The sequence below is a fragment of the Plecotus auritus genome (genome assembly GCF_963455305.1).
Source record: "Plecotus auritus genome assembly, chromosome: 2".
NCBI lineage: Eukaryota > Metazoa > Chordata > Mammalia > Chiroptera > Vespertilionidae > Plecotus > Plecotus auritus.
In genome coordinates, this window is record NC_137771.1 from 145,506,526 (window position 1) to 145,513,076 (window position 6,551).

Genomic DNA, 6,551 nt, shown 5'->3' on the forward strand with positions numbered 1-6,551 from the left:
TGAATTGCCCAGCATTGGTTCTTGGTAATATTGATAATATTGCCAAAAAGCTTTTTGTAACACTCCCTCACAAAAAAAGGTAAATGGGGAGAGAGTCCAAATGGTTTTAAAATTCTTTACTATATTGATTACTAAAATACATGAGTATACCAACATCATCTTGTGAGTTATTACATAAATAGGATGAGCCTTCATTTTCAGTGTGAAAGAAAGCAGGGTATGAGCTATGGGTATAGGTAGCTTGTATCCTAGCTCTGCTACTTGCCAGCTGTGTGGTCTTGGACACATCACATTATCTCTAACAGTCTCATGCTCTCCCAGCTAAGCTAGCTGGGCATCTAAATGACCTTATTTCTAAACTTCAGTTTCCTTTTCTGTCACAGGAGGCTAGTAATACCTATCTTGCCAGATAGTTTATTAAGGTCAAACATGACATTTTATGGAGAGCAGTATAACAGAGAGGGGACTCTGCACTCAAAGTTGGGTTTGAATCTAGCTCTTCCTGTTGGTAGCTACAAAAACTTGGGCATTTTCTTAACATCTCTGTATTAGTTCGTGCATTAACAATCTATATATATAAAAAGCCAGTGTCCGTGATGACCATGATGACCAAACAACGGGTCACCAGGAGGTGCATTGAGCACCTCTCGGTCCATCCCCCCCGGCCCTCAGGCTCTGATTGATCAGGGGATGGCTAATGGGGGAACCAGGGTGAGTGGTGCAGCAGGAACTGGCGACTGGATGGAGGGCAGACCTCTTGGTCCCTCCTCCTGGCCCTCAGACTCCAATGATCAGTGGTGGCGGCAGGGCGGAAATGGGGACTGGCAAACGGGCAGAACATGGTCCTGATGGCAGGCTAGGTGGTCAGTCCAGAGTAGGTTTGGAGTGTGCTGGGGAAGAAAGAGGAAGATCTGATTAGAAACAGCATCACCACCGGCCTCAACCCAAAAATGGCACGGCTGGCTGAGCACCTGCTGAAGCCGCTGCCCGCGGACAAGCAGATCGAGACCAGGCCCTTCCTGGAGGCAGTGTTCCACCTGCCACCCTTCTTTGATTGCCTTGGGTCCCCAGTGTTTATGCCCATCAAGGCAGATATAAGTGTGTACAAACCACCTGGCCAAGTTCCGGAACCTGCAGAACATCCTAGAGGTGGAGAAGGAAATGTATGGAACAGAGTGGCCCAAAGTAGGGGCCACACTGGCGCTGATATGACTGAAAAGGAGCCTCTGCTTTATCTAGGTCTTCCTGCAGAGCTTCTGAGACAGGGAGCAGGATGAGAGCCACCCCAAACTCATCTGTGTCAACGCCACAAGGCCTAAGAGATGGCACTCAAGAAGTACCACGGCTGGATTGTGCAGAAGATCTTCCAGGCAGCGCTGTATGCCGTGCCCTACAAGTCTAACTTCCTGAAAGCGTTCTCTAAGGGCTAGGATGTGACGGAGGAGGAGTGCCTGGAGAAGGTCCGCCTGTTCCTGGTCAACTACATGGCCACCATTGACGTCATCTCTGAGATGTACACCAAGATGAATGCTGAGCTCAACTACAAGGTGTAGGCATGCCCAGCAGCTGGCACTCCCAGAAAGAGACAAGCCAGAATCTCTGTGAAGCAAGCTGGCAGACTGCCTTGGCCTGCATCCCCCAGAGCAGCCCAGAGTTTGGCTGGGTTGCAGGGGACAGTCCTGGTTTCTGAAAAGTCATTTTTGGGGTCTTTCCTAACAGACTAATAAATAACCACCCTACTCTGAATCACCTTTAATTCCATGGCCGCACAGACTGACTGCCTTCATTTCAGTGTGATAAAAATCAGTTAATGTTGCTAATAAGTCAAGTCTTAGGGTTTTCTGTCCCTGCCCCCCCCCCCCAACATGGTGTGTGACCCTGGGGGAGCCCTGTCATATACCTCATTTTAAAAAAGAGGATCTGGTGCAGTGATGCTTCGGGTTGTGTAAGGACCACGAGGAGTCTGATTTGAAATTATACAGGATTTTTTTTTTAAAGCAGACTGCTGTGTGCTCCTGTGGTTGCACAGCCCAGCCTCACAGTGCTGTCAGTATAGACCCCACTCTTTCCTACTGTCTTTTTCCAGACAGTTTTTTATAGTTGAAAACAACCAGCAAGCCTTTGATGACCTTGCCCAAGGGGACTTTATTTTAAAGCTATCAGGTATGAGTAACTGACCACAGATGACTGAATTTGCATTCTTATGCATAAATATTTCCTTCAGGGACAGCCTACCTCACCTAAGAAACTACCTATCATGTGTGTTCTCTCAGAGGAGAAACCATGAGCCCTCCCGATGCCGAGACCCAAGGAAACACCTTGCTGCCTTAACTGTCCCTCCTGGCACTAACAAGAGCTGTATTTTGAAAGTGTTGGGGTGAGTAGAGGGACCCTCAAAGAATTCATGTGTGTTTAAAACCCAATGAGGAACAATTGGTGATTTTTATGCAAACACTAAATAATTATTAATAAATAAATCTCTATTTTGGAATCACAAAACACACACACAAAAACAAAAACAAAAGAAACATAAGACAAACAAACAAAAAAAACCCTTTGGAAATAGTGAAGGGCAGTTTTTCCAGACTGTTGAGAGCTCAGAATTAGAGTTTAATTGGGATAGAAATCCTGATAATAGCACCTGATGCCTGAAATCTGAGCACTCTACTTTTAGGTTTTCCAGTTCAAGTTTTTGGAGACTGCCTATTAAAACATTCCTGGTTGGAAAGTGTTTGTATAGAAGCCCATAAGTATTAAGTATTTTCTGTTTTTACCATGCTTAGCTCTCTGTAAGAAATATGAAATAATGTTCAATGCCTCATGTTCTCAAGAAGCTTGAATTTTAAAATAAAAAATAAAGAAGAAATATAACTATTAAAAATAAAAAAAAAAGAAAAGCTTGAGTTTTAGGGGCAGGCAGGTGAGTGGTTAGGAGCCCACAGTCCCAGATTGAGAGAGGGATGTCCATGGGATTGGGCCTAAATCTGCAGACTGACATACCCTGAAAGGTCCCAGATTATGAGAGGGTGCAGGCTGGGCTGAGTAACCTACTCCCTCCCATGCATGAATTTTATGCACTGGGCCTCTAGTCCTGCAATAACAAGCAATCTCCAGATTTCAGAGACAACATAATTTTATTTCTCACTCCTAATGCAAGCCAGGGGTGGGGAGGGCAGAGCTCTGCTCCATAGAGTCAATCAAGCTCCACCATCTGGTAGCTGCGTCTGGAATGTGAAGGTTCCCGGCTTACAGTAGCTGGGGAAGAGAGAAACTGGACTGTGTGTGGGCTCTTTACTGCCTCACTCCAGAAGTGACACATCTCATTTTCACTTACACTGCTTCATCCAGACTACTGGTATTAGTAGGTCAAGTGATATTCACACTTAATTTATAATATATGAAATTATCCTTCCTATTTCTACAAAATAATATGCTTGTATAATAAAATTATTAGGACACACACATTAATGATGGTAACCTTTGGAAAGTGGAATCAAGGGATACGTTCACTTTTTCTTAACATACTACTACTTCTATATTGTGTGAGTGGTTTACAAAACATTATTAATTTTTTAATAAAAACATAGAATTCTATAAATGAAACACAAATGACTCAAATTTTACATATTGTATTGCAACCTTTCCCCAGTCTTGTCATTATGCTGCTTAAAGGATAAAGGGAAATGTAGGATGGGTCTAATAATGGTATTTACCTCTGTTACCTCTTCCCAGAACCACTCCACTCTCGGCTCTTTCCGCTGTCTGCTAAAATGTCTTCATTTCAGAGAGGGCTTTCCTACTACCTTAAATAAAAGAGCCGATTCCCCACCATGTTTTCATCATCTTCCTTACTCTCCTTTATTTTTCTACACTTCATGACTTAGCACCACCAGATATGTTATGTATTTACTTGTTTATTTGTAATTGTCTGTTTCCCTTCCTAAGTCTTCCAGAGAATGGTGCCATGTCTATGTGTTTGTCACTGTATCTCCAGGTCAAGCATAGGAACTGAAATATAAGAGATAGTCATATGTATCTATGTCTTTTTTTGTTTGTTCACAATATTCACAATGTGTTTTTTTAAATTAATCCTCACTTGAGGATATTTTTCTATTGATTTTTAGAGAGAGTGGAAGGGAGGGGAGAGGAGAGAGAGAGACATTGATTTGTTTTTCCACTTATTTATGCATTCATTGGTTGATTCTTGTATGTGCCCTGACTGCGGATTGCACCCATAACCCTGGTGTATCTGTATGACACACTAACCAACTGAGCTACCCAGTCCTCTCTCCTGAGGACTGCTTCTCCTTAGGCCAGGGGTATTTTTGGACTCTTTCCTCAAACCTGTCACTGGTTCTATACACTCCCTCCCCAATTATTTCCACATGACAGGAGTGTAACCTCCTAATTAGTCTTTTGAATAGTTTTTTAAAAATGTATTTTTATTGATTTCAGAGAGGAAGGGAGAGATAGAAACATCAATTGTGAAGCCATGGCCTCTGTGGCCTCGGGTTCAAAGACTTGGAGAAATAGCTGACATGCAAATTAATTACACAAGACAAGAAATATAAATTTGGAAATTATGGGGGAAGTCAGTTGTGATCTTGGTACAAGGGACCAAGTTCCATTGAGTTTCCATTCTCAACTGCTTTTATTTACTAGAATACACAATTGCCTTTCAGGAATGCAAACAGACATATCAATGGTAATGTTTAGTAAACAGTAATATTATCAGGTTGGGGGAGTTTGCTTTAGGCCAGTGGTCAGCAAACTGTGGCTCGAGAGCCACATGCGGCTCACGAGCCATGGTTTGCCGCTCTGTTGACTAATGAGTTTGCCGACCACTGGGATAGGGGCTTAGTCACAAGGAACAACAACAGCCTGTAATTATTGGAATTGAGAGTCTAGGTCAGTGGTCGGCAAGCTCATTAGTCAACAGAGTGGCAAACTGCAGCTCACAAGCCACATGTGGCTCGCGAGTCGCAGTTTGCCAACCACTGCTTTAGGCCATTGAGTCAGCAGTAGGTAATAAAATACAGATATTCATCCCTGTGAATATCAAAAAGCCCCATTCAGCCTTCTGACTGGACTTCTTGCATTTATATTAATTACTGTTGATCTTGGTTCCAGCATTTCTCCCTTCTTTAATTTCTTAATAGATGTTGATATTCTGCTTGCAAAGCTCCAATTCTTTTATGATTGTTATTCCGCATCTGCAGACTGAAATTAAACATATAAGAACAAGAATGAGACAGGCAACAGTGGTTATGGTAAAAGGCCTTTAAATTGCTTCCAGGTATCCAAGGAATTAGTTTGTAAGTTTGCCGGGGAGAATTATACAATATGCTGCTGTAATTCTAAAATATCAAGGGTAATGTTATTTTTACTTTAAGCACCAAGAAGGTGATTTTTGATTGAAGTTATCATTTTAAACTATATCACTTTACTGGTGCAAGTGTAGCAGCTGATTTCCATTATTACTATATGCAGACCTGTAGGGGCTTCAATCCACAAAAGAAGAAACTGTTCTTGAGTTTGCTGCTGGTGGGTGCCATTCATAGGACTTTTTACATAATGGCTTAGTGAGAGGAGGTCTTAGTAATGTTAAATTCTGTTTGCCTCTCCCAGGAGCAAGCATTGATAGTAAATGTATTTAGGTTTTTTCTTCCCCTTCCTTTGGTGTCGATGCTAGCCAGAAAAACCTCTCTTTAATTCTACACACAAAGGAGCAGTAGTTTGATTCTGTTTCATATAAAAAGGGAAGCTGGGTGGGGACACCCATGTAATTATACTTTGCCCATATACTTACTATACTAGGTGGGGGATTAGCCCACGTAAGGGATTTTAACCAGGGAGGACTTCCCCATTAGTCCTTGGTGATATTACCGCACAACTGGTGACTGCCAGCATGGTAAGAAAGATGTTTTCCGGCATTCTTGGGGTTTTGGTCTCTTCACAAATTCGTTCAGCTTTCTGGACGTTCTTCTTTATCACTCCCTAACTCATCTCTGGGCTGTTCATCATCTGCCTTGTTCTTCTACTCCTTATCTTCAGTGTATTGCCTGGGGCTGCTGCTGTCTGTGGCTGGGGTAGCCGATTGTCTGCAACTGCAAGGTGTGGCTCCAGGTGCAAGGTCCTCATTAATCTGGCTAGTTCCTGTCTCAGAGCTATGTTGCAGTTTAATATTTCTTTCGAGAATCCACACAGGTTTGGAGAAATTTTCTGGAAATATACAAGCATATCCTTGACCACATGTTAGCAATGGGTTGGGTCCCTTCCATAAACCAGACTCGGGATCTTTCCATTTAATTAGACCATTTTTCTTTGTTTTATTCTGACACCAGTGTAACTCCATGGGTGTCTTGCCATCAGCATCACAAGTGAAAAAATTTAAAGTAATTAAGGCTTGATGCAGCCTACCCACAGGTGATTTCTCCATCATAATCTCCCCTTTTTGTTTTTCAAGTTGGGATTTTAGCTGCTGATGTTGGTGTTCAATAATAGCCTGTCCCTGGGAATTATATGGTATTCCTGTAATGTGCTGAATTTTC

The 6,551-nt window shown here is 42.5% G+C and overlaps 1 pseudogene across 1 annotated transcript; it reads left to right on the forward strand.

Moving 5' to 3' along the window:
- Positions 1-950: 950 nt before the first annotated feature.
- LOC308241581 (glycolipid transfer protein-like) lies at positions 951-1,553 on the forward strand (annotated as a pseudogene). Its single transcript has one exon. The product of its transcript is annotated as a glycolipid transfer protein-like (transcript).
- Positions 1,554-6,551: the final 4,998 nt, after the last annotated feature.